This window comes from Oryctolagus cuniculus, chromosome 8 (genome assembly GCF_051225735.1).
Source record: "Oryctolagus cuniculus isolate XC-2025 breed Fujian yellow rabbit chromosome 8, ASM5122573v1, whole genome shotgun sequence".
NCBI lineage: Eukaryota > Metazoa > Chordata > Mammalia > Lagomorpha > Leporidae > Oryctolagus > Oryctolagus cuniculus.
The window spans coordinates 8412387-8437564 of NC_142874.1; the positions used below are offsets into that span (position 1 = coordinate 8412387).

The 25178-nt window shown below is 36.0% G+C and overlaps 1 protein-coding gene across 5 annotated transcripts in view; it reads right to left on the minus strand.

Moving 5' to 3' along the window:
• The window catches only part of FSTL5 (follistatin like 5), an 845021-nt gene that overhangs the window by 82067 nt on the left and 737776 nt on the right, over positions 1-25178 (minus strand). The window lies entirely within an intron of this gene.

A 25178-nucleotide genomic window follows, 5' to 3' on the forward strand; every position in this document is an offset into this window, starting at 1 on the left:
AGTACAGCTAAATATCTTTAGAGAACTTTCTAAGCTCTAATTCATAATAGAATGGTCTTCCCAGTAGGTTAGTTACAGATAAACTATAATTGTGGCTGGGCATATGCAAATTCATATTTTTATTTGGAAGTTGAAAAATTAGTCTTACTAATATACCTCTTTGAAAATCATGTCTTGATTTTCACCTACTTTAAATTCTCAATATTGAAGGGTAACTGAAAGTGATTATCAGATTTCTGAAGAGACATATTTAAACATTTTTATATCAATGTCTTTACCCCTTTCTTGCAAACAGAGCAAAGATATAGTTTTGCCATCAGGTAACAGCAATATTGTCTGAGAAGGGAGAGCACTTGGTGAACCACAAATATTTAAACCAACGATCAATCCCATTCCCTTCTGGAGGGATGAGGTGGTTGCATTGCATATACTACTTTCTGCATGGTAAAAGTTAATATAGTGCATCATTCCTGAGAATACATTATATGTCATCCACAAAGACACTAGGAGAAGCCTGCCTTGTACCTCAATTTCTTCCTTTTCATGCTTTGGATATGACTATCTGAGGATCTTAAGCTTTACATTTCCAAATCCATTTTGAGGCCATGTAACCACAGGCTTTAGGAGGAAAAGCTGACCATTTGAGAATGCAGTAAGAGGAAAATAAAAGGCAACAGAATTATTGATCATAACCTTGAATTCCTGCATGAGCCTAGAATGGCTATCCCTAAACTTAGTGCTACTAAGGTAATAAAATACCTATATTGTTTAAGTAACAGCTGGTCTGGTATTATTTTCATTGTATTTGAATGAATGTATTACTCATCAAGAATTACAATGTGTATATAGGAGAAGAACCACAATTATCAAGTATGCTAGGGGCTGGCTTTGTGGGACAGTGAGTTAAAATCCTGCTTGCAACACTGGTATCCCATACCCGAGTGTTTCTTGAGGTCTGGTTGCACTACTCCTAATCTACCTCCCAGCTAATGTACTTGGAAAGGCAGTCAATGATAGCTCAAGTAATTGGGTACCTGCAACCCACATGAATGGATGGAATTCTATGCTCTAGGTTTGTGCCTGGGACCAGCCCCATCCAATACATCCATTTGGGAGTGAACTAACAGATGGAACATCTCCCTCTCTCTCTTTGTGTCTGCCTCTCTCTCTTTTTTTAAAAAAAATATTTATTTATTTGAAAGACAGAGTAACACAGAAGAGAGAGAGAGAGAGAGAGAGAGAGAGTCTTCCATCCACTGGTTTACTCCCCAAATGTCTGAAATGGCTGGAGCAGGGCTGATCTGCAGCAAGGAGCCAGGAGCTTCTTCATTCTTCCTGGTCTGATACGTGGCTTCAGGGGCCAAGGACTTGGGCCATCTTCGGTTTGCTTTCTCAGGCCATAGCAGAGAGCTGGATTAGAAATGAAGCAGTCAGATCTGGAACTGGCACTCATGTGGGATACCAGCACTGCAGGCAGCAGCTTTACCTGCTGCACCATAGCATCAGCCACTGTCTCTCACTCTCTTGTGTCATGCTGTCTCTCAAATGAAATAATTGTACCTTAAAAAGTTAAATATACTAATGACAAAGCAGCAGGATACTTTGACATTTCATGTTTTCCCATCTTTTTGTTAACCTTATCTATGTGGGATTATAATAGCCTGTTTGCATGAGCTTCAAATTAAATAATAATTAGATATTTAAATATTATAGACAAAATAGTTCAATATAAACAAAAGCAACAATAACAAAAAGCCTCATTGCTACTCAGTTATAAGAATATGGTTATAAAATAATTAGAGGTAATAAGAGGTTTCAAGGAATCATTTAGAGAGAATGGTGAGATATACTCCAGGTTTTAAGAGAAAAAACTGTCAAACCAGAATATTGTACCCTGAAAATCTCTCATTTATGATGAAGGTGAAATAAGACCTTCCATAACAAACAGAAATTAAAGAATTTGTCACCACCCATCCAGCCTTGCAAAAAGATGATTAAGGATGTGATGCACACTGAAACACAAAAACATGTTCATCACTACAAAAGAAGGTGAAGGCATAAAATCTCCAGTAAAAGTACAAAGGAAATCCAAAATAAACAATAGGAATATTTATGGAAAAATGACAGGGCAAATTTGTTATTTATCAATAGTCACTTTGAATGTAAAAGGCCTCAACTCTCCAGTTTAAAGACACAGACTGGCTGAATGTATTAAAAACCAAAACCCATCTATTTGCTGCCTACAAGAAACACATCTCACTAACAAAGATGCACACACTGAAAGTGAAGGGTTGGAAAAAGATATTCCATGCTAACAAAAACCAAAAAAGAACTGAGGTAGCCATCCTAATAACAGACAGAATAGACTTTAACACAAAAACTGTGAAAAGAGACAAAGAAGGGCACTATTAATGATTAAGGGAGCAATTCAGTAGGAAGATGTGACTGTTATAAACATATATGCACATAATTACAGGGCACCTGGCTATTTCAAAGAAATTTTAAGGAATCTAAATTGAGACACAGACTCAAACACAATAGTAATGGGAGACTTCAATACCCCACTTTCAGCAGTGGACAGATCAACAAGACAGGAAGTCAGCAAGCAAAAAATGAAGTTAATTGACACTATTTTCCAAATGAATCTAACAGCTATCTATAGAACTTTCCATTCTACAGTTGTAGAAATCACATTCTCTAGAATTGATCACACGCTAGGCCATAAAGCAAGTCTCAGAACTAAAAAAATAAAATTATACCATGCACCTTTTTGGACCACAATGGAATGAAGCTGGAAATCAGCAACACAGGACATAGTTTATTTGGAAAAAATATATATAAAATCAATGCACAAAAATCAACAGCTTTGTATACACAGACAATGCCATGGCTGAGGAAGAACTTCTAAGATCAATCCCATTCACAATAGCTACAAAAACAATCAAATACCTTGGAATAAACTTAACCAAGGATGTTAAGGATATCTACAATGAAAATTACAAAACCTTAAAGAAAGAAATAGAAGAGGATACCAAGAAATGGAAAAATCTACCATGCTCATGGATTGGAAGAATCAATATCATCAAAATGTCTATTCTCTCAAAAGCAATTTATAGATTCAATGCAATACCAATCAAGATACCGAAGACCTTCTTCTCAGATCTGGAAAAAATGATGCTGAAATTTATATGGAGACACAGGAGACCTCGAATAGCTAAAGCAATCTTGTACAACAAAAACAAAGCTGGAGGCATCACAATACCAAATTTCAGGACATACTACAGGGAAGTTGTAATCAAAACAGCATGGTACTGGTACAGAAACAGATCGATAGACCAATGGAACAGAATTGAAACACCAGAAATCAATCCAAACATCTACAGCCAACTCATATTTGATCAAGGATCCAGAACCAATCCCTGGAGTAAGGACAGTCGATTCAATAAATGGTGCTGGGAAAATTGGATTTCCACATGCAGAATCATGAAGCAAGACCCCTACCTTTCACCTTACACAAAAATTCACTCAACGTGGATTAAAGACTTAAATCTACGACCTGATACCATCAAATTATTAGAGAGCATTGGAGAAACCCTGCAAGATATAGGTACCGGCAATGACTTCTTGGAAAACACCCCAGAAGCACAGGCAGTCAAAGCCAAAATTAACATTTCGGATTGCATCAAATTGAGAAGTTTCTGTACTGCAAAAGAAACAGTCAGGAAAGTGAAGACAAAACCGACAGAATGGGAAAATATATTTGCAAACTATGCAACTGACAAAGGGTTGATAACCAGAATCTACAAAGAAATAAAGAAACTCCACAACATCAAAACAAACAACCCACTTAAGAGATGGGACAAGGACCTCAATAGACATTTTCCAAAAAAGGAAATCCAAATGGCCAACAGACACATGAAAAAATGTTCAAGATCACTAGCAATCAGAGAAATGCAAATCAAAACCACAATGAGGTTTCACCTCACCCCAGTTAGAATGGCTCACATTCAGAAATCTACCAACAATAGATGCAGGAGAGGATGTGGGGAAAAAGGGACACTAACCCACTGTTGGTGGGAATGCAAACTGGTTAAGCCACTATGGAAGTCAGTCTGGAGATTCCTCAGAAACCTGAATATAACCATACCATTCAACCCAGCCATCCACTCCTTGGAATTTACCCAAAGGAAATTAAATTGGCAAACAAACGAGCTGTCTGCACATTAATGTTTATTGCAGCTCAATTCACAATAGCTAAGACCTGGAACCAACCCAAATGCCCATCAACAGTAGACTGGATAAAGAAATTATGGGACATGTACTCTATCGAATACTATACAGCAGTCAAAAACAACAAAACCCGGTCATTTGCAACAAGATGGAGGAATTTGGAAAACATCATGCTGAGTGAAATAAGCCAGTCCCAAAGGGATAAATATCATATGTTCTCCCTGATCGGCGACAACTAAGTGAGCACCAATGGGGAAACTTGTTGAAGTGAAATGGACACTATGAGAAAAAGTGACTTGATCAGCTCTTCTCCTGATGGTTGATGTACAATGTAATACTTTATCTATTTTAGTATTTTTTTTGTTCCAGTACCATTGGTTGAACTCTGTAATTCACACACAATTATTCTTAGGTATTTAAATTTAACTGAAAAGTGATCCCTGTTAGGAATTTGGAAAACATTATGCTGAGTGAAATAAGCCAATCCCAAAGGGACAAATACCACTTGTTCTCCTTGATAGGTGACAACTAACTGAGCACCAAAAACGAAACCTGTTAAAGTGAAATGAACACTATGAGAAATGGTGACTTGATCAGTCCTCACCCTGACTGTTGATGAGCAACTTGATATGTTATCCCTCTTAGTATTTTTTTCTTTGTTCTACTTAATACTTTTGGTTGAATACTGTAATCAATACACAATTCTTCTTAAGTGCTGAAACTTAACTGAAAAGTGATCACTGTTCAATATAAGAGTGGGAATAAGAGAGGGAAGAGATGTGCAGTTCGGGACATGCTCAAGCTGACTTACCTCAAATGGTAGAGTTAGAAACATACCAGGGGATTCCAATTCAATCCCATCAAGGTGGCATGTACCAATGCCATCTCACTAGTCCCAGTGATCAATTTCTGTTCACAATGGATCATAATGATAGGACTAAGAATCAAAGGGATCACATAAACAAGAATAGTGTCTGCAAATACTAGGTGATGGAATAAAAAAGGGAGAGAACGATCCAACATGGGAAGCGAGATACACAGCAGACCCATAGAATGGCAGATGTCCTAAACAGCACTCTGGCCTCAGAATCAGCCCTTAAGGCATGAGGATCCGGCTGAAATGCCCATGAGAGTATTTCAGGCATGGAAAGCCAAGACACCCTGGGGGGGGGGGGACCTAAATGAAAGATATCTGTGAGTGAGATCCCAGTGGAAAGAATGGGTCATCAAAGAAGGAGGTACCTTTCTCTGAAGGGAGGAGAGAACTTCCACTTTGACCATGACCTTGTCTAAATATGATCAGAGTCGGTGAACTCAGGGGGCTTCCATAGCCTTGGCAGCTCATTCAAGAGCCTAGGGTGATTACTGATGCCATAAACAAGAGTGTCAATTTGTTAAGTCAACAACAGGAGTCACTGTGCACTTACTCCTCATGTAGGATCTTTGTCCTTAGTGTGATGTACATTGAGATTTAATGCTATAACTAGTACTCAAGCAGCATTTTCACTTTATGTTTCTGTGTGGGAGCAAACTGTTGAAATCTTTATTTAATGTATGCTAAACTGATCTTCTGTATATAAAGAGAATCGAAAATGAATCTTGATGTGAATGGAAGGGGAGAGGGAGTGGGAAAGGGGAGGGTTGCGGGTGGGAGGGATGTTATGGGGGGGAAGCCATTGTAATCCATAAGCTGTACTTTGGAAATTTATATTCATTAAATAAAAGTTAAAAAAAAAAAGTAGAAAAAAAAATTATACCATGCACCTTTTTGGACCACAATGGAATCAAGCTGGAAATCAGCAACTCAGGACATAGTTTATTTGGAAAATTTTTAGATCTTATGAAATATCTGTTTATAAGTGTTTACGTATAAAATAATAGAATTTAAAGAGGTAACATTTATGTGGTTTCTAGTAACAACATTGTATAATAATGATAAGGATGTTTGTAGGTGACCATTTTGCAGATAATCATTCCATAACCAAGTTCAAGTTGTAAAGCAGATAATTTTTCTACAAATACCATCAGCTTCCATAAAGGATAAATAGCATGCGTTTATTTTATGAAATATCTTCTAGTAGATTGAAATTTTCTTTAAAGGACCAGAAAATTCAGAATGGTTGCTTTTTGTGAAAAAGGTAATTATTTTGACATTTAAAAAATTCCTGCTACAGGAAGACTTGTGTTCCTCTGTGTCATAAAATAGTTTATCTGTGGGGTAGGAATTCTGGTGTAATGGATTAAACTGTTGCTCTATATTCTAAAATTTCCACTTTCCTCTGAAGATACTCATGTCCACACTATGTTATATGGCGATTTGACATATTATGAAATCATATTATGAAATCATACTATGACCTCCAATATTAGTCCCCATGTATTAAATATTTGTAAAATGAAATGTTTTAAGGTCAAAGAAATATAAATACATGCCCTAACAGTCCATTACCACAACAAGTAATATTTTATGTTCCTTAGCTTGTGGACACTACAGTTTGGAGACTACTGGTGGAACTGCAATCAGTACCCATTTAATTCAGGATAATTTATGTAGGTTAGAAGCCAATATTCAGAAAGAAGGGATAGAGAATAATATCGGTGATGTACTCACCTTTCACTCCAGAATTACACCAAATGCTCATTTGGTGCTTGCAATAATTTTCATTTCTCATTTCTCACTTTCCATGTCAGTTCAATATTATACTGTTTGTGAAAATATGCTAAAAATGAATTATCAGAGGGGCCGGCACTGTGGCGCAGCAGGTTAACGCCCTGGCCTAAAGTGCTGGCATCCCATATGGGCACCGATTCTGGTCCTGGCTATTCCTCTTCTGATCTGGCTCTCTGCTATGGCCTGGGAAAGCAGTGGAGGATGGCCCAAGTCCTTGGGGCCCTACATCCATTTGGGAGACCTGGGGGAAGTGCCTGGCTTCAGATCGGCACAGCTCCAGTTGTTGTGGCCAATTGGAGAGTGAACCAGTGGATGGAAGATCTCTCTCTCTCTCTCTCTCTCTCTCTCTCTCTCTCTCTCTCTCTTTCTGCCTCTCTTCTATGTGTAACTCTGACTTTCAAATAAAAATAAATAAATCTTTAAAAAATAAATTATCATAGTGTAATGATAATTAAATTTTTATTTGTTGCAGCTTTATAACTTTATTAACATACTGATGAAAACATTTAAGAAATGTTTTAAATGTTAAGCATATAATTTATTTGTAGTATAACTTAAAATGTATTCTTTGTTGATTTGCCAACCTCACTCGCTCACAATCTCACTATACATGTTACTATAAAGATGAGTAAATATCACAAGAGGCTGAAACAAATACAAAAATTTCCAAATGCACACTACACTGGTCACAGGTTAATTATATCAACTTCCAAAAGGATGGCTCCTTTGGTAAAGATGGAATACCGATATGAGCAACAATGACATGAAGAACTCAGAACTCGGTGCTGACTTGAAGGGACAGTGAAGCACAGCTTGTTGATCAGTCCGACAAGAAGAGCACCAGCTGGCTAATTAAGTGAACCTAATTTAAACTAATGATGCAGATTCTCGAAATAATGTGCTAATGGATGGAGGAGACTGCTGGTGATACTTAAGAATACTCCCGGGGAGTTACTATAAGGCACTTTGGCATCCAAGTACAACTTGATCTTTCTCCGTAGAAGACAAAATAAGGTCATCTGTTTACTTGATGTTCTTTTACACAGAAAAAAAAATCTATGCTGTTCTCACAGAAATTTTAATAGTAAGAAAAGCAATAATTGAAACCATTTGAAGTTGAAGGTGATTTCAAGTTTAGAGATTCCACTAAAAAATAGTGACTTTGTACTCTTCAACTTCAATGAAAAATGTTTATGCATTCACTGAAAACAAATATACCAGTGTTTTCCTAATGATAATAATTTATCACAAAATATGTAAAATTGTACATTTTCAAGAAAATATGGGGCCGGTTCTATGGTGCAGCAGCTTGAGCATGTGGACACCAAACGGAGTCCCAGCTGCTTCACTTCTGATTCACATCCCTGCTAACACACCTGGGAAAATAGCAGAAAATGGCCAAATCCCTAGGCCCCTGCCACCCACATGAGAGACCTGGATGGAGTTCCAGGTTCCTCACCATGACCTGGCCTAGCCCCAGCTTTGTAGCCACTTGGGGCGTGAACCAGAAGATGGAAGATCTCTCAGTTTCTCTCTCTCTCTCTCTCTCTCTCTTCTTTCTGTAACTTTGACTTTCAAATAAATGAATGATTAAATAAATCTTCAAAAAAATAAAACGATTCCAAATTAAGTAATAAAATGTTACAGGGCAGTTTAAAAAGGTTGAGTTCCAAATTATACAATTAATAGCAGCGTACACCTGAAAGAGAGAAATTCAGAAATATGACCTCAAAGATGAGATTAGTAAAGAATTTTATTTTAATTGGATTAAAATAGAATTCTTGAAAAAATAAAGTTCAGTAAGTGTGGAGCAGGACTTAAGCACAGGGGCTAAGATATTCACATCCCACACCAGAGTGTCTAGGACTGTTTCTGGCTCTGGCTCCTGACTCTAACACCCTGCTTACAGATCCCAGTAGCCAACAATGATGGCTGAAGTAATTGATATACAACTGGGGGACCTGAATTCAATGCCTACCTCTTGTGTTTGGCCCCAACCCAGTCCCAGCCATTGAAGATGTAAAGAGCAATCCAAGGGATGGGGTCGGTCTCTCTCTCTCTGCCTCTCAAATTTATAAAATAATAGAAAAAAAAAAAAACATGATTAAATTATTTAAGTGTAGTTATACTGTTTTCTTTATAATAAGTATTTCAAGAATACAGTGTTTTGATTTTAAGCTTCATGGTTGATCTTTAAATCATATCTAGATAATTTTAATTTTCTATAATAGTTTTGCAATAACTAACTGATTTTAATAGAATTAGTATTCTTAGTGCTTCTGAATAAGAAAAAAAAATGTAAACACAGCTATAGTACACAGTCAAGAAGTATGATATCACTTGGATACCAAAAAGGTTGACTTAAAATCTGATGTCAATTGAGAAAAGAAGTCAAATTCATTCAGAAAGGATACTTTACATTTTCATCAAGTTAACTTGCAATTCACTCTGACTTTACAAGTATGCTCTATCTTAGGATATAAATAAGACTTTAAATCATAAGTAGGGTTTTTTTTTTAAATTAACTATTCTTGTAGACAGAAATAGCCTTTGTTTACTTTTTAAACAGATTATTAAGCTTATTAATTTCTAAGAGAGCTTAATATCTAAACTGTAACAGCTATCATTCTACATGTATTTAAATTTAGAAAAAATGAAAAGAACTTTAAATTCTTAGAGATAAAGTATTTTTAAGTATGAGATAGAATTATTAAGATATTCCTAACATATCTGTACTTTGGAGGATTAAAATTCACATTATCACTAAGGTTACATTAAGAGAAACATAAGGATGTGTTATTCACTCAGCAGGTAGTAATTAAGAAACTCATTATCTAAAGAGGTGTATAAGCTGAAATTAAATGTGGATGAAAATAAAAGAACTTCAATAATTAAAAAATAGTAAAATGTAATTTTTTAAAAAATAAAATCTCTGTATCTAGTGGCTTAAATCCAAATGTCAGGTTAATATTTAGAGTAAATAACAGGCCTCAAAAAGTATCAAAAGGAAAAACATAGTGAATATACCTAATATGAAAATTTTCATTTCATATATTAAATGTCAAGAGACTAGCCTGTTACAGAATTGTGAAATCATTCCAGCTGTTACTTCACTCTCCCTTTCAACAAGTATTCAGTAGTCTTCACAACTCAAAACCCTTCCTTTCTAGTAATAGAAGGGAAATAATCAACCCATCGTCCTCTGATATGAGCAACCTATCAGCACACGAATGCCTCTGCACTGTACTTCCATGGATTGAGTTCTGACTGTTCCCACAACACAAAATTGGATTTGTTTACTTGGGTTCCTGCTTTTCCCCCCAAATATACATCAGCTGTATTATGTGAGGAATTAACTTTCTCCATGTGCACAAATATGAAACAAAATCCTTACCATAAACCCTATAAAAAATCAACTTGCAATGGATCCTGAACCTAAACCTAAGACCTAAAACCACCACTAAATTACTAGAGGAAACACTGAGAGACACTGGCAAATGCAAAGGCTTCCTGGATAAGACTCTGGTAACACAGGCAATAAAACAAAACATAAACAAATGGGATTTCATAAAGCTATGACGTCTCTGTACAACAAAAGAAACACTCATCAAAGTGAAGAGGCAACCAACAGTATGAGAAAATATTTGCAAACTAAGGATTAATATCCAGAATATATAAGAAGCTCCAGATACTCAACCACAATAAGTAAACAGTCCAGTTAAGAAAAATGGATCAAGGATATGAACAAGCATTCTTTGACAGATGAAATACAAATAGAAAAAAGACACAAAAATGATGCTCAGGATCACTAGCCATCAGGGAAATGCAAATAAAAACCACAATGACGTTTCATCTCACCCCAGTAAGAATGGCTACCATCCAATATCCAAAAATAATAAATGCTGGTGAGGGTGTAGAAAAAACGGTGCCCTAATACACTGTTGGTGGGAATGTAAACTAGTACAACCATTATGGAAGACAGTACGGAAATTCCTCAGAAATCCTAAAATTGATTTACCATATAACCCAGCCTTCTCACTCCTAGGAATTTACCTCAAGGATGTGAAATTAACATATGGAAGAGTTATCTGTACCTCCTATGTTTATAACAGCTCAGTTCAAAACCAGCTGATATGGAATCAACCCAGATGTCCATCAACTGGTGAATAGATGAAAGAAAATTATATATATATATATATATATATATATGTGTGTGTGTGTGTATGTGTGTGTGTGTGCGCATGCTATTGAACCACAAAAAAGAATAAAGTAATGTCTTTTGCATAAAAAGGAAGCAATTGGAGACCAATATGCTTAGTGAAATTAGCCAATCCCCAAAAGACAAATATTATTTTTCTCTGATTTTTGGTAGCTTATAGAGTACAAAAAAATGTAATGTGTTTGAGTGAAACTGACATCTTGAGATTTGATTATTTTTATAGCCTTTATCCACACTCCTGAGATGATCTTTCTACTTGTTGAGTTATTTATTTAGTGGAGGATTAAACTTGTGATTATACAAAAATTTAAATATGTTGTCACAAAAACTAAAAGAAACATAAGAAAGGAAGAAGGAGGGGAGGTGGGAAGTATTTCTATGTTCTTAAACCTGTAAAAGTGAAATATATGAAATACATTATTTTTATATAGGTAAATAAATTAAAAGCAAAAAAAATAACTGGAGATGGGATGTACCAAAGTTAAGAATTATCTTTGACAATGGAATGCAAGATGGCAGAATAGGGAACCATGTACTGTGCTAGGCTAGGGATAAGCAGTAAAAAAAAGGTAGGAGGTGCATTCTCAGGGGAGAATTAGAGAGAAAACCACTATGGAAATTCTACAGCGGGAAGAGGAATGCTGTGGACCTGTGTGGAATGTGTAGACTCGCAGAATGAACATGGATACAGCACGACTCCAGCAGCTGAGAGCCAGAAGAGGCACCAGCTTTGGAGGTAGAGGTGAGATCAGATCAATGTCCAAGTCCCTGGGACATGTCCCACCCTGGAGCACTGACCAGAGGTCCCTGGCCATGCCCAGCAGCCATCTCTGAGTAGTCACTGAAAGTGTGCATATTCCATGAATCCACAGAGGCATAGCTCAAAGGTAAGAGTTACCAGAGGAAAAAACCACCAAATGTCACCAAGAATGGCTAAAAATCAATGCAGAAATTCAAGAAACAAGAATAAGGAAGACAGCATGACCTCTTCAAAGGAACACAACAACACCTCAATATTAGAATGTGAAGATAAAGAGATTGATGGAATGCCTGAAACAGAATTCAACCGATTAATTATAGGATTACTCAAAAGCAGTCAGAAGCAAATTAGCAAATTAAAGAAATCCATATATGAAATGAATGAAAATTTTCCCATAAAAATGATTTTAAAAAGAAATCAAAATGAAATTTAAGAATGTGGTGGAAAGCCTTAGAATCAGATTGGCGAGGCAGAAGAAACAATATTTGAGCTAGAAAACAAATCTCTAAAATTTTTAAATCAGGCATAACAAGAAGCAAAAATTAGAAAAATAAAAAGTGTTAGAGATCTATGGGACACTGTCAAATGACCCAATATATGAGTCTTTAGAGGTCTTGAAGGTATGGAAAGAAAAGGGATTAGAAGGCCTATTTAATAATTACAGAAAATTTCCCCAATTTAGAGAAATAAAGAGATGTCCAAGTACAGGAAGCACGTAGAATGCCTGAAAGGTATTAACCAAAAGATCTTCACCATGACACACTATATTCAAAATTTCAACAGTAAAACATAAAGAAAGATTCTGAAATGTGCATCAGAGAAACACTGGGTTACGTTCAGAGAATCTCCAATCAGACTCACAGCTGACTTCTCATCAGAAACAACAGGGCAGAGAATGGAGAGACATAGTCCACATCTTACTTGGGAAAAAAAAAAAACAAAAAACAAAAAACAAAAAACCTGACAATCCGGAATACTATGTCCTGCAAAGGTCTCAGTTATGGATGAAGACCTTCCATAACAAACAAAAATTGGAAGAATTTCCATCACTCGTACAGCTTTACAAAAGATGCTGAAGATCCAAGCACAATCAGGAAAACAGAAAGACAGTCATTGTAATGAAACGAAGTGAAGGCAGAAAATCTCCCAATAAAAATACAGAGGAAATCCACAGTAAACAATAGGAATAATTATGGGAAAATGTCAGGGCCAAGCTGTTACTTGTCAATAGTCACCTTGAATGTAACTGTCCTCAAGTCTCCAGTTAAAAGATGCAGACGGGATGAGTGGATTGAAAAACAAGCCCCATCTATTTGCTGTGTGCAAGAAACGCATCTCACCAAAGAGATGCATGGAGACTGAAAGTAAAACGATGGAAAAAGGTGCTCTATGCTAACAGAACAAAAGAGGCAGAGGGAGGGATCCTAATATCAATAAAGCAGACTTTAACACTGAAACTGTTAAAAGATTTAAAGAAGGGCACCATGTAATGATTAAGGAATCAATCCAACAGGAAGATGTGACTATAATAAATGTATATGCAACCAATTACAGGATGCCCGGCTATTTAAAATTAACTGTTAATGACTCCAAAAGGAGACATAGACACAAATAAAAGTTATGAGAGACCTCAACTCACCACTTTCATTCATGCACATATCAACTAGACAGAAAATCAAGAAAGAAACAACAGAGCTAATAGACACGACGGGCCAAACTGACCTTACTGATATCCACAGAACTTTTCTCCCCACAGTTACAGAATTCACATTCTTTTCATCAGTGCGTGAAACTTTCTCTAGGAGAGACCATTTTCTGGCCATAAAGCAGCTTTCAGCAAATTCAAAAAACTGAAGTCATACCACACATCTTCTCTGACCAAAATGGAATGAAGCTGGAAACCAACAATCAATATATCTAGATCATATGAAGACTAAACAACATGCTCTTGAATGAATTATGCATCATAGACAAAATCATAAGACAAATCAAAGGACTTTCTGGAAATGAATGAAGATGACAGTATATCATATCAGAATTTACAGTACACAGAAAAACAATGCTAGGAAGAAGTTAGTAGCAATTGGTGCCTACATCAAGAAATTGGAGAAGTAAAAAATAAATGAGCTATAAATGCATCACAAGGACCTAGATAAACAACAACAAACCAAATCCAACATTAGTAGGAGGAAAGAAATAATTAAAATTAGAGAAACAATAAACAAAATTCAAAAAAAAATACAAAAGATCCGTGAAATAAAGAGCAGGTTTATTGGAAAAAAGAGGGAGAAGACCCAAATCAATAATATTAGAAATGAAAAAGTAAATTTAACAAGAGATATCACAGACATAAAATTAATCATCAGGGATTACTACAAAGAGATGTATGCCAACAAATCAGGAAACCTAGAAGAAATGGACAGATTCCTAGAGGCAGACAATCTACAAAAATTGAGTCATGAAGATGTAGAAAACGTAAACAGACCAGTAACAAAGATGAAGAGTGAATGAGCATTGCAGACCATCCCAACAAAGAAATCCAGGACCGGATGGCTTCATTGCTGAATTCTACCAGGCATTTAAAGAACTAACTCCAATTCTTCTCAACCTATTCAAAACAACTGAAAAAAAGGGAATACCCTCTAACTCCTTCTGAGTCCAGCATCACATTAATTGCTAAATCGGATACAACAGAGAAAGAGAACTATAGAACAAATTATCTGATAAACATAGATGTAAAAATCCTCAACAAAATATTAGCTAATCAAATCCAGCAACACATCTGAAAGATCATTCACCTGGACCAAGTGGGATTTATCCCTGATATGCAGGGATGGTACAACATTCACAAATCAATAATTGTGATAAATCACATTAACAAGCTGAAGAACAGAAACCATAGGGTTATCTCAATAGATGCAGAAAGCATTTTATAAAATACTTCCCTTTCATAAGGAAAACCACAAGCAAACTGGATATAGAAAGAAAATTTCTCAACATAATCAAGGAAATTTACGACAAACCCATGGCCAGCATCTTATTCAATGAGGAAAAGTTAGAAAATTTCATCCCAAGATCAGGAACCAGATAATAAGATGCACTATTACCACTGCTATTCAACACCAAACTATTTCATGAGTTCCAATTGTCTTTCAGAGGAGTTTTTCGGATCCCCTACATATATAATCAAGTCATCTGTCTTTAGGGATAAGTTGATTTTCTCCTTCCCAATTTGTGTTCCTTTGATTTCTTTTTCTTGCCTAATGGCTCTGGTTAAAATTTTTAGTACTGTATTAAATACCAATGGTGAATTTTATATCCTGCCACTAAGATTCGGTACCAGACAGGGATGCCCAATCTCACCATTGCTATTCAATATAGTGCTGGAAGTTTTAGTCAGGGCCATTAGGCAAGAAAAAGAAATCAAATGGATATAAATTGGAAATGAGGAAGTCAAACTATCTCTACTTGCAGATGACATGATTTTATCATAGGGTATCCAAAAGAATCCACTGAGAGACTATTGGAATTCATAAAGGAGTTTGGTAAAGTGGCAGGCTATAAAATTAACAAACAGAAGTCAATAGCCTTTATATACACAGACAATTTTACTTCTGAGAAAACACTTCTATGATCAATTGCATTTGCAATAGCTACAAAAAATTAAATACCTTGGAATACATTTAACCAAGGATATCAAAGATCTGTACAATGAAAACTAAAATATTAAAGAAATAGAGAACATAAAAATTGTAAAAATCTTCCATGTTTATAGATAAGAAGAATCAACATCATTAAATCGTCCGAATAATCAAATGCAATTTATGGATTCAATATGATCCCAATCAAAATACCAATACTTGGGCCGGCGCCACGGCTCACTAGGCTAATCCTCCCCCTTGCGGCGCCGGCACACGGGGTCCTAGTCCCGGTCGGGGCGCCGGATTCTGTCCCGGTTGCCCCTCTTCCAGGCCAGCTCTCTGCTGTGGCCCGGGAGTGCAGTGGAGGATGGCCCAGGTGCTTGGGCCCTGCACCCCATGGGAGACCAGGAAAAGCACCTGGCTCCTGGCTCCTGCCATCGGATCAGCACAGTGCGCCAGCCGCGGTGGCCATTGGAGGGTGAACCAACGGCAAAGGAAGACCTTTCTCTCTGTCTCTCTCTCTCACTGTCCACTCTGCCTGTCAAAAATAAAAAAAATTAAAAAAAATAAAATAAAAACAAAATACCAATACTTGATTATATATGGCATTCTTCTCAGCTAGAAAAAATGATGCTAAAATTCATACAGAATCACAAGAGACTTCAAGCAGCTGAAACAATCTTATACAACAAAAACAAAGCAGAAGGCATCACAATACCTGATTCCAATATATACTACAGGGAAGTGAAAAGCAAAATAGCCTACTACTGGACAATAATAGATATATAGACCAATGGTACAAAATAGAAAATCCAGAAAGCAATTGATGCATCTACAACCAAGTAACTTTTGACAAAGTAGCTAAAATCAATCCTTGGAGCAAGGACAGTCTTTTCAACAAATGATGCTGGGAAAACTGGATTTCCACATGTAGAAGTACAAAACAAGACCCCTTTCTGACACTTTACCCAAAAATCCACTCAAAATGGATCAAAGACCCAAATCTACAACCCAATACCATCAAATCACTAGAGAACATTGGGGAAACTCTGCAAAACATTTCCATAGGCAAAGAGTTCTTGGAAAAGGCCCCAGAAACACAGACAATCAAAGCCAAAATTGACAAATGGGGTTGCATTAAGCTGAAAAACTTCTGCACTGCAAAAGAAACAATCAGCAAAGTGAAGAGGCAACTGACAGAAGGGGAGAAAGTACTTGCATACTACGCAACTGAAAAAAAAGGATTATCTTCTAGAATCTATGAAGAGCTCAAGAAATTCAACAACAACAAAGTAAACAATCCAGGTAAGAATTGGGCAAATGGCTTGAACAGACATTTTTTAAGAGAGGATGATCAGGACCACTACCCAGCAGGAAATGCAAAAAATCAAAACCACAATGAGGTTTCACCTCACCCCAGTTAGATTGGCTCTATAGAGAAATCCACAAACAACAAATGCTGGTGAAGACGTGAGGAAAAAGTACCCTAACCCACTGTTGGTGGGAATGTAAACTGGTGCGGCCACTGTGGATGACTGCATGGAGCTATCTCAGAAATCTGAATATAAACCTATCATAAGATCCAGCCACCCCACTCCTGGGGATTTACCCAAACCCAAAGAATTTTGCATATGGAAGAGTGATCTGTATCCCTATGTTCATTCCTGCTCAGTTCACAAGAGCTCAGAAATGGAATCAACGCAGGTGTCCAACAACTGATGACTGGGTAAAGAAATAATGGTGGTCATACACTATAGAGTACTACTCAGCACATAAAAAATGAAATCATTTGCAACAAAATGTATGCAACTATTATACTTAGTGAAATAAGCCAGTTCCAAAAACAGATGTCATATGTTTTCCCTGGTCCAATGTAACTAACAGAGTAGCTAAAATGTAATGTATCAGAGTGAAATGGACATTTGTAATCCGAGGATTATTTTCAGTCTTTTTCTTTATTGTTGAGAAACGGGGTTTTATTATTCATACTATTTGTTGAACTCTTTACTGAGTGTAGGTTTAACCTTACATGCACTAAGTAAACTGAAAACAGATCTTTAAAAATGAAGAGTGGGAAAAGGATAATGAGGAGGAAGAAGGGTTGGAGTGTGGGTGGGATGAAGAGTGGTGTTTGTAGTATCACTATGTTCCTAAGTCTGTATATATGAAGCATGTATAACTCAAATAAAATTAAAAAAAAAAAAGAATTACCTTTGACCAGTAGAATGTCTGAGAATACACAGAGATCACGAGAAAGACTTGAATAGCTATGGACGGTTTAAATGGGCTTCTCCGATTGCTGGCAGGGAGCCTATTCCTCAGGACTATGAGATAGACTCCTATTCCCAGAGCAGGAATAGAAAGTAAAGTCAGAAGTCAATTACCAAGTCAGTGAAGATAGGCCGTCTTAAAAATCAGCTCATCCAGCTGCCAGCTGAATTGCTGTGTTTAGTAGCTGGTTGAGCATCGTGGCTCTGCAGGTTAAATTGCCACATGGAACCCATGCAGCACATTTCAGAGTGACAGTCTGTTTTCAGGTGTGTAAACATTTATAATGGCTATATTGTCTTGATGTTCAGAATCTTTTATTAGTAACTATCTTTTTATCGTATACTTGTTGCTTTAAAGACTATTGAGGCTGATATTAGAACAGGCACCTCTGCTCTCTTTTGGTTACTATTTGCAATGAATATATATTTCCTCCTTTTAATTGTTAATTAGTCAGTTTAATCCTTCCACTTTTAGAATGATAACTCATAAAGGGATCTTACTGCTTGAATCTCCCATATATTTTATTATAATTTACAGATTTTTCACCCATTTTCTGATTGTTGTCTTCCTTCATATTTAATTAATATTTTAGTGAAACATCAAAATTCCATTTTAATTTCCATTTTTGTGTATCTCACAGTCTTTGGGTCTACCATTGGATTACTTAACATTCTGAAGCTACAACACTCTAATTTGAATTTATACCAGCTCAACTTCAATAAGATACAAAAATTCTTCTATTTAACAGCTTTATCCCTCCCTATCATCTTCATTGGCTAATTTCATAAATCTCACACAGTTAGGATGTCATATTTTCTGGTATCACATATACAGATTCAACCCTGTGGAACCAACCCTGGTGGAAAAATTGAAAAGAGATTGCCTCTGCATTTAACAAGTGGATTTCTTTCCTTATCATTACTCTCTAAATAATACAATAGAGCAAGTATTTATACAGCATTTAAATTGTATTAGATATCTAAGTAACCTGGGTATTCATTAAAGCATACAGAAGGATGTGCATTTGGGTATATGCAAACAATAGGCCACAGAACATAAGGGTGCTGAGCGTTCACAGATTGTGTTACCCACCTGGAGTCCTGCACCCAGGCCCCTGCACATATTGAGGGTGGGCTATACTTTTTGGCTACCTTTAACAAAATTCTAAATTTGGTAGTTACAAGTTTTACTTTTACTGTTTTTTTTTTTTTAATTGAAAGTAGTAGAAGTCTACAAAGTATAGGCTTACTTGGACCTGGCATATCTAATCATGATTATCCATGATATTTTAAATTTACTTTGCTGTTGTTCACAGTATGTTGAACATTGTTACCAATCAGAATTAAATTATTTCTTTAATATCTCTTCCAGTTTAATTTATCACCTAGCATGTGGTCATTGACACTAAATGTTTTTATTCCCTGATATCACTCTGTATTTGCTCAGTGATGGACATGAGGGTTTACACATATATTCATCAGTTTCAGCATAGTAATAGCATTTTCAAGATATATATCATTTTATCTATTGATTTATCAAATATGAAAGTATAGAAAATTTCTCATTTTGATTTCAACAGTTTATTTTATTATTGTGTGTATATAACTGTAAGCAATCTCATATGTATATTTGTATAAATAAATACAAATAAATTTGGTTTTTCATCTGTTGTTAGTATTTTCCTGTATAATCAGTTACTATCTTTTAATTTTAAATTTTGTTTCTTATTAATATTTATATATAACACTCTTGGTCTTCATATAGCTAAATTTTCATTACCTGTTCCAATAATTTTCTTTTTCTCCTTAAATTCATCATTTTAAATCATATTATTAAGGACTTGATTCAATGCCCTAAACAGCACTCTGGCCTCAAAATCAGCCCTTAAGGAATTCAAATCTGGCTAAAAGGCACATGAGAGTTTCACAGGCATGGAAAGCCAAGACACTCTGGCAAAAAAACAAACAAACAAACAAACAAACAAAAAAAAAACAAACAACAAAACCTAAATGAAAGATCTCTGTAAGTGAGATCCCAGTGGAAAGAATGGGCCATCAAAAAAGGAGGTACCTTTCTCTGAAGGGAGGAGAGAACTTCCACTTTGACTATGACCATGTGTAAGTAAGATTGGAGTTGGCGAACTCAAAAGGCTTCCATAGCCTTGGCAACTCATGACAAGAGTCTCAGGAGATTACTGACGCCATAAACAAGAGTGTCAATTGTTAAATTAACAATGGGAGTCATGGTGCACCTACTCCCCATGTAGGATCTCTGTCCTTAATGTGCTGTACATTGTAAATTAACGGTAAAACTACTACTCAAACAGTACTCTATAGGTTGTGTTTCTGTGTGGGTGCAGTCTGTTGAAATCTTTACTTAGTATATACTAACTTGATCTTCTGTATATAAAGATAATTACAAATGAGTCTTGATGAAGAATGGGATGGGAGAGGGAGTGGCCGATGGATGGTTGTGGGTGGGAGGAAGGTTATGGGGGGGGAAGCCTCTATAATTCAAAAGTTGTATTTTGGAAATTTATATATATTAAATAAAAGTTGAAAAAAGGACTTGATTCTATTCTATTATTTTGTATAGAATTTTTTCCACATGTCTCAGTTTTTCTGTAGTCTTTGCTTTCTCATTTACTATTTCTATTCTGTGTTTGCTTACATGGTATTCACTGATTTTTATTTTTTCATATACACACCATATTTTAAAACATAGACAGGTGAAATACGAGGGTACTTCAGAAAGGTAACAGAAAAAGAACTTAAAATATACATTGATTTGGGTACAAATAAAATTTGAAATCCATTCATATTTTTTTATAACATGCATTTTCCATGAACTTTTGAAGACTTCTCATTTTACTACACAAGTGTACAGTATACATTGATAGTCAATTGGTAGCACTATTCTCAAATAATTGAAGATAGCCAATATACTTCAAATTTAATCTCTCTTTCTATCCTCATATTTTTTGTGCTTGGTCTTCTGGTGATTTGGCCTTGATTTTCAGTTGTGTCACTTTAATACAAAGTACTATTTAAGTACTTTTTTGTGTCATTTTTGATATGTGTTTTCACTCTTCTAAAAATTTAATCTTAAACACAAGGAAGGCCAGCGCCGCGGCTCACTAGGCTAATCCTCCGCCTAGCGGCGCCGGCACACCGGGTTCTAGTCCCGGTCGGGGCGCCGGATTCTGTCCCGGTTGCCCCTCTTCCAGGCCAGCCCTCTGCTGTGGCCAGGGAGTGCAGTGGAGGATGGCCCAGGTGCTTGGGCACTGCACCCCATGGGAGACCAGGAAAAGCACCTGGCTCCTGGCTCCTGCCATCGGATCAGCGCGGTGCGCCGGCCGCAGCGCGCCGGCCGCGGCGGCCATTGGAGGGTGAACCAACGACAAAGGAAGACCTTTCTCTCTGTCTCTCTCTCTCACTGTCCACTCTGCCTGTCAAAAAAAAAAACAAACAAAAAAAAAAAAACAAAAAAAAAAAACAAAAAAAAAAACACAAGGAATATCCTTATAATTATATAAAGTTAATATTTTAATGGATCACATGTTAACAAATGTCTTCATACACTGTTACATCAAAGTTACCACTCAGCTAATTTTTCTTATTCCTGAAGTTAGAAAATTCATTTTCAGTTTTGTTTCAATTTATATTTGTGGCAAATTCTGTTTTTGTGCATCGGACATAGAAGACAAACTGTGCTGATTATAGAATTATGTTTCTACTGCCTATATAATATAAAAATGTCTTTTTTCCTTAGTCCTTTAGCAATATTATTTCAGTTCCTTTAGATGCCCATTATCTCTATTGAAAAATATGCTATTTTTTCTGGGAATCATTAGCCTTTTTAAGATAATCCTCTTGCTCTGATCTTTGTGCAAATTAAAACATTTAGGCATAGATTCTTTTTTCACATTTGGATTTTACTGTCCTTTCTGAATATGAAGATTTAATATTTTATTATATACATTTACATTACATATAATGTATTATTTAAATATATATTACACAATTTATGTAAATGAAATTCCTGTTCATTTTGACATAAACACTAATTTTCCCATTTTGTTTCTACTATTTCCTTCTGGAATTATTACTTCACAAACGTTAGATTTGAATTCATATCTTAACCTCTCATTTATATTTTCTTTTTTCCTTTAACATTGCACTATTGGCAATTCAAATCTATTACTAATTTCTTTAAATTCACTTTAAATTGTTGTTTAATGTCCATCACATTTTAAATTTTAATTATTAATATTTAAAGATATATTTTATATTATTTTGATTATAAGAATTTATTCAAAAATGTAAGATTATTTTAGCAGTTGAAATCAGCATGATAACAAACAACATAATAATCAATGCAGAAATGTAGAAAAAAACCCCAAAAGCATAGAATGTAGCATCTCGTTAAATAGATTAAGTATAATTATTATTAAAATCTTGGCAGGTGTTCATGGATATTTACAACTGATACATTTGCTGTTTTAAGAATAGTAATTATTTATCATGATCATACATCATCATATTATAATGTGATTATGTGCAAAATTATTTACACACATACATGCACAAACTCTCACCCAGTGTTTGGTCCAAAATGTCAAAATCCTACTTGGTATATTAACAGGATGGCATACCTATGCACACTAGAGTGACATATATAAAGTGCCAGCTCCCTGCTAATGCACCTGGGAAAGCAGTGGAAGATGGATCAAGTGACTGGGGTCCTGCACCCATGTGGGAGGCCCGGAAGAAGTGCTAGGCTTCTGAATTTGGCATGGCTCAATCCTGTCTGTTGTGGCCATTTGGGGAGCGAAGCGGTGGATGGAAGATCAATCTTTCCTTCTCTCTCTCTCTCTCCACTCTGCTTTTCAAATAAATGAAATAAATCTTTTTAAAAAATAAAAAAAGAATAAAGTGTGGCTGGTATTGTTATTCATTGTCCAAATCTGAATATGCCTAATGATCCATTAGCATTGGATTGAACAGAAGTCTGATATATTCCAATACAATCGATTCTAGTCATTCATGGCAGTGGTGCTATATAATCTTCCACTAACCCTGAACTAGTGAAGACTGAAATGTTGCAACCAGGGAAGAGATGGTTAGGTCCCCGTGAGCTTCTTGTTTTATGTATGTATCTGATTAAAGTCACCTAAGTCAGCCTCTGTTTTGGATTTGCTAACATTCACCTCGTGACCAAGGACATTAGGATTTATGCCTGAGTAAGGCATGTCATTTGTCGCAGCACTGCCTTCGGTAGTTAGGAGTAGCAGACAACGCTTCCACACTAAACTAGAGGCCATTTTAAATATCAGAATTAAAACATGAGCATGAAAACGAGAAAATGCATTAAGCTGACCACAAAAAACTGCCTGTTTACATTATGAAGGCCAAAATAAGAAAGTGGACTATCACCTTGCTCAACTTCAGCTGGAAATGTGATAAAGTTTTTGATCACTCTGTGGTTTACCAGAAATTACCACAAAACGCTATTAGTGTTGATTTTAGGGAAATGGATAATTTCAAGCAAGTACACGAATTTCTAGGTTCAGAATCCACAAATGCTAAGAATTAACTGCAGTTAGTTTTTTTCATGCAGAAACAAAAAAAATTAACATGAATGGCAAGACCTTGAATGCATGCTAACTGATTTTCCCATCATAATGTAGAACACAAACCACCAGATTGAAATGACGAATATTTTAGTGTCTTTAGAATGTTCTAAAGTAGGCAGTAATTACATAGGGTGACAGAAATCTACAAAATGACTGGCTTTAGCTAGATAATATCTGTAAGAAGTAAAAGAAGCCATTATTGTTTTAGTAAAATATCTTAAAGCAAAAACAGCTTGACTGAGTCAAGTTCTGCAATGAATGAAATTGTGTTAGATTTTAGGCTAAAAATTCTCTTTAATCATGATTTCATCTGAATATTACTTCTGACCTGGTTAGGCATTATGTAAAGTTTGTTGCATTCTTCTTGTATTTCACAGCTAAAATAGGCACTTTGAAAAGTAATACAATTTGTATGATTACTACCATAGCATTTGAACACTATTTTCAATATTTTCAATTAATGTTTAAAACATCATTTTCTGAAGGTGGAATTACATGTACAGTAAGTTCTGTTAGCTTTTCCTACTGCTGAATATCGAATAGGTAATGTACATATTCAGTAAATGTAGACCTCTAGTTAACTGAATTTAAAGACCAGCCTGTTTATTTCTGAAACAGCCTTTTAATTTTAACCTACTTCCAAAGAATAATCTCAAACCAAATGCCCATAAATTGTGTTAGCCCTTCTTGCAAACTAAAATAAAAAAAAAATCAGCCTGCTTAAAAGCCAGCAATCTCTAAGTCAGAAGCAAAGGAGGTGTGATATACAATAATATTTATTCTCAAAACTGCTATGATACCATTAGATTTTATATTCATGTTACATGTGTCAGTCAGTTGGACTTAATGGTCTCAAATAAAACAGGTTTTCATCTTCTTACTCAAGATTGTGCTATTCATTCTCATATTAGAAATTGAACTGTTAGACTGATGAGCCACTATGGATTTGTAACTCAAGGTACCAGAATTTCCTACTAGAAATATTTTCTTTTGTTTGTGTAACCAAACATCTCACAATAGGCAATCAGTGAATGAATACGGGATAGACAGATGAACGATTGGATGGATGAGTGGATGCAGGAATTCCTCTGAAGATGTTAACAGTTGTTATGGTAGCCCTACTTTGAACTTGTTAGCACTTTTTTTGTAGTTCAAAGGAGTTTGTTTCAATCCAATATTGTTAAAAAATTCTCTGTAAAAATAAGAAATGGTTTGGTTCTACTATCTTGAAGAAAATTTGATAGTAAACAAGTCTATCAAAAATTTTAAAAATGAAGGAATAAACTTAGTGGACAGTGAGAGAGAGACAGAGAGAAAGGTCTTCCTTTACTGTTGGTTCACCCTCCAATGGCCGCTGCAGCTGGCGCGCTGCGGCAGGCGCACCGCGCTGATCCAAAGCCAGGAGCCAGGTGCTTTTCCTGGTCTCCCATGGGGTGCAGGGCCCAAGCACTTGGGCCATCTTCCACTGCACTCCCTGGCAACAGCAGAGAGCTGGCCTGGAAGAGGGGCAACCGGGACAGAATCCGGCACCCCGACTGGGACTAGAACCCGGTGTGCTGGTGCCACAGGCAGAGGATTAGCCTAGTGAGCCGCGGCGCCAGCCAGGAGTAAACTTTTTAAAAACTTATGTATTTTAATTTTATTTGAAAGGCAGAGAGAGAGAGAGAGAGAGAGAGAGATCTTTTATCTCATAGTTCATTTCATAAATGCTGGTACACCTCCAGCCATTGTGGCCTCTTGGAGAGTAAACC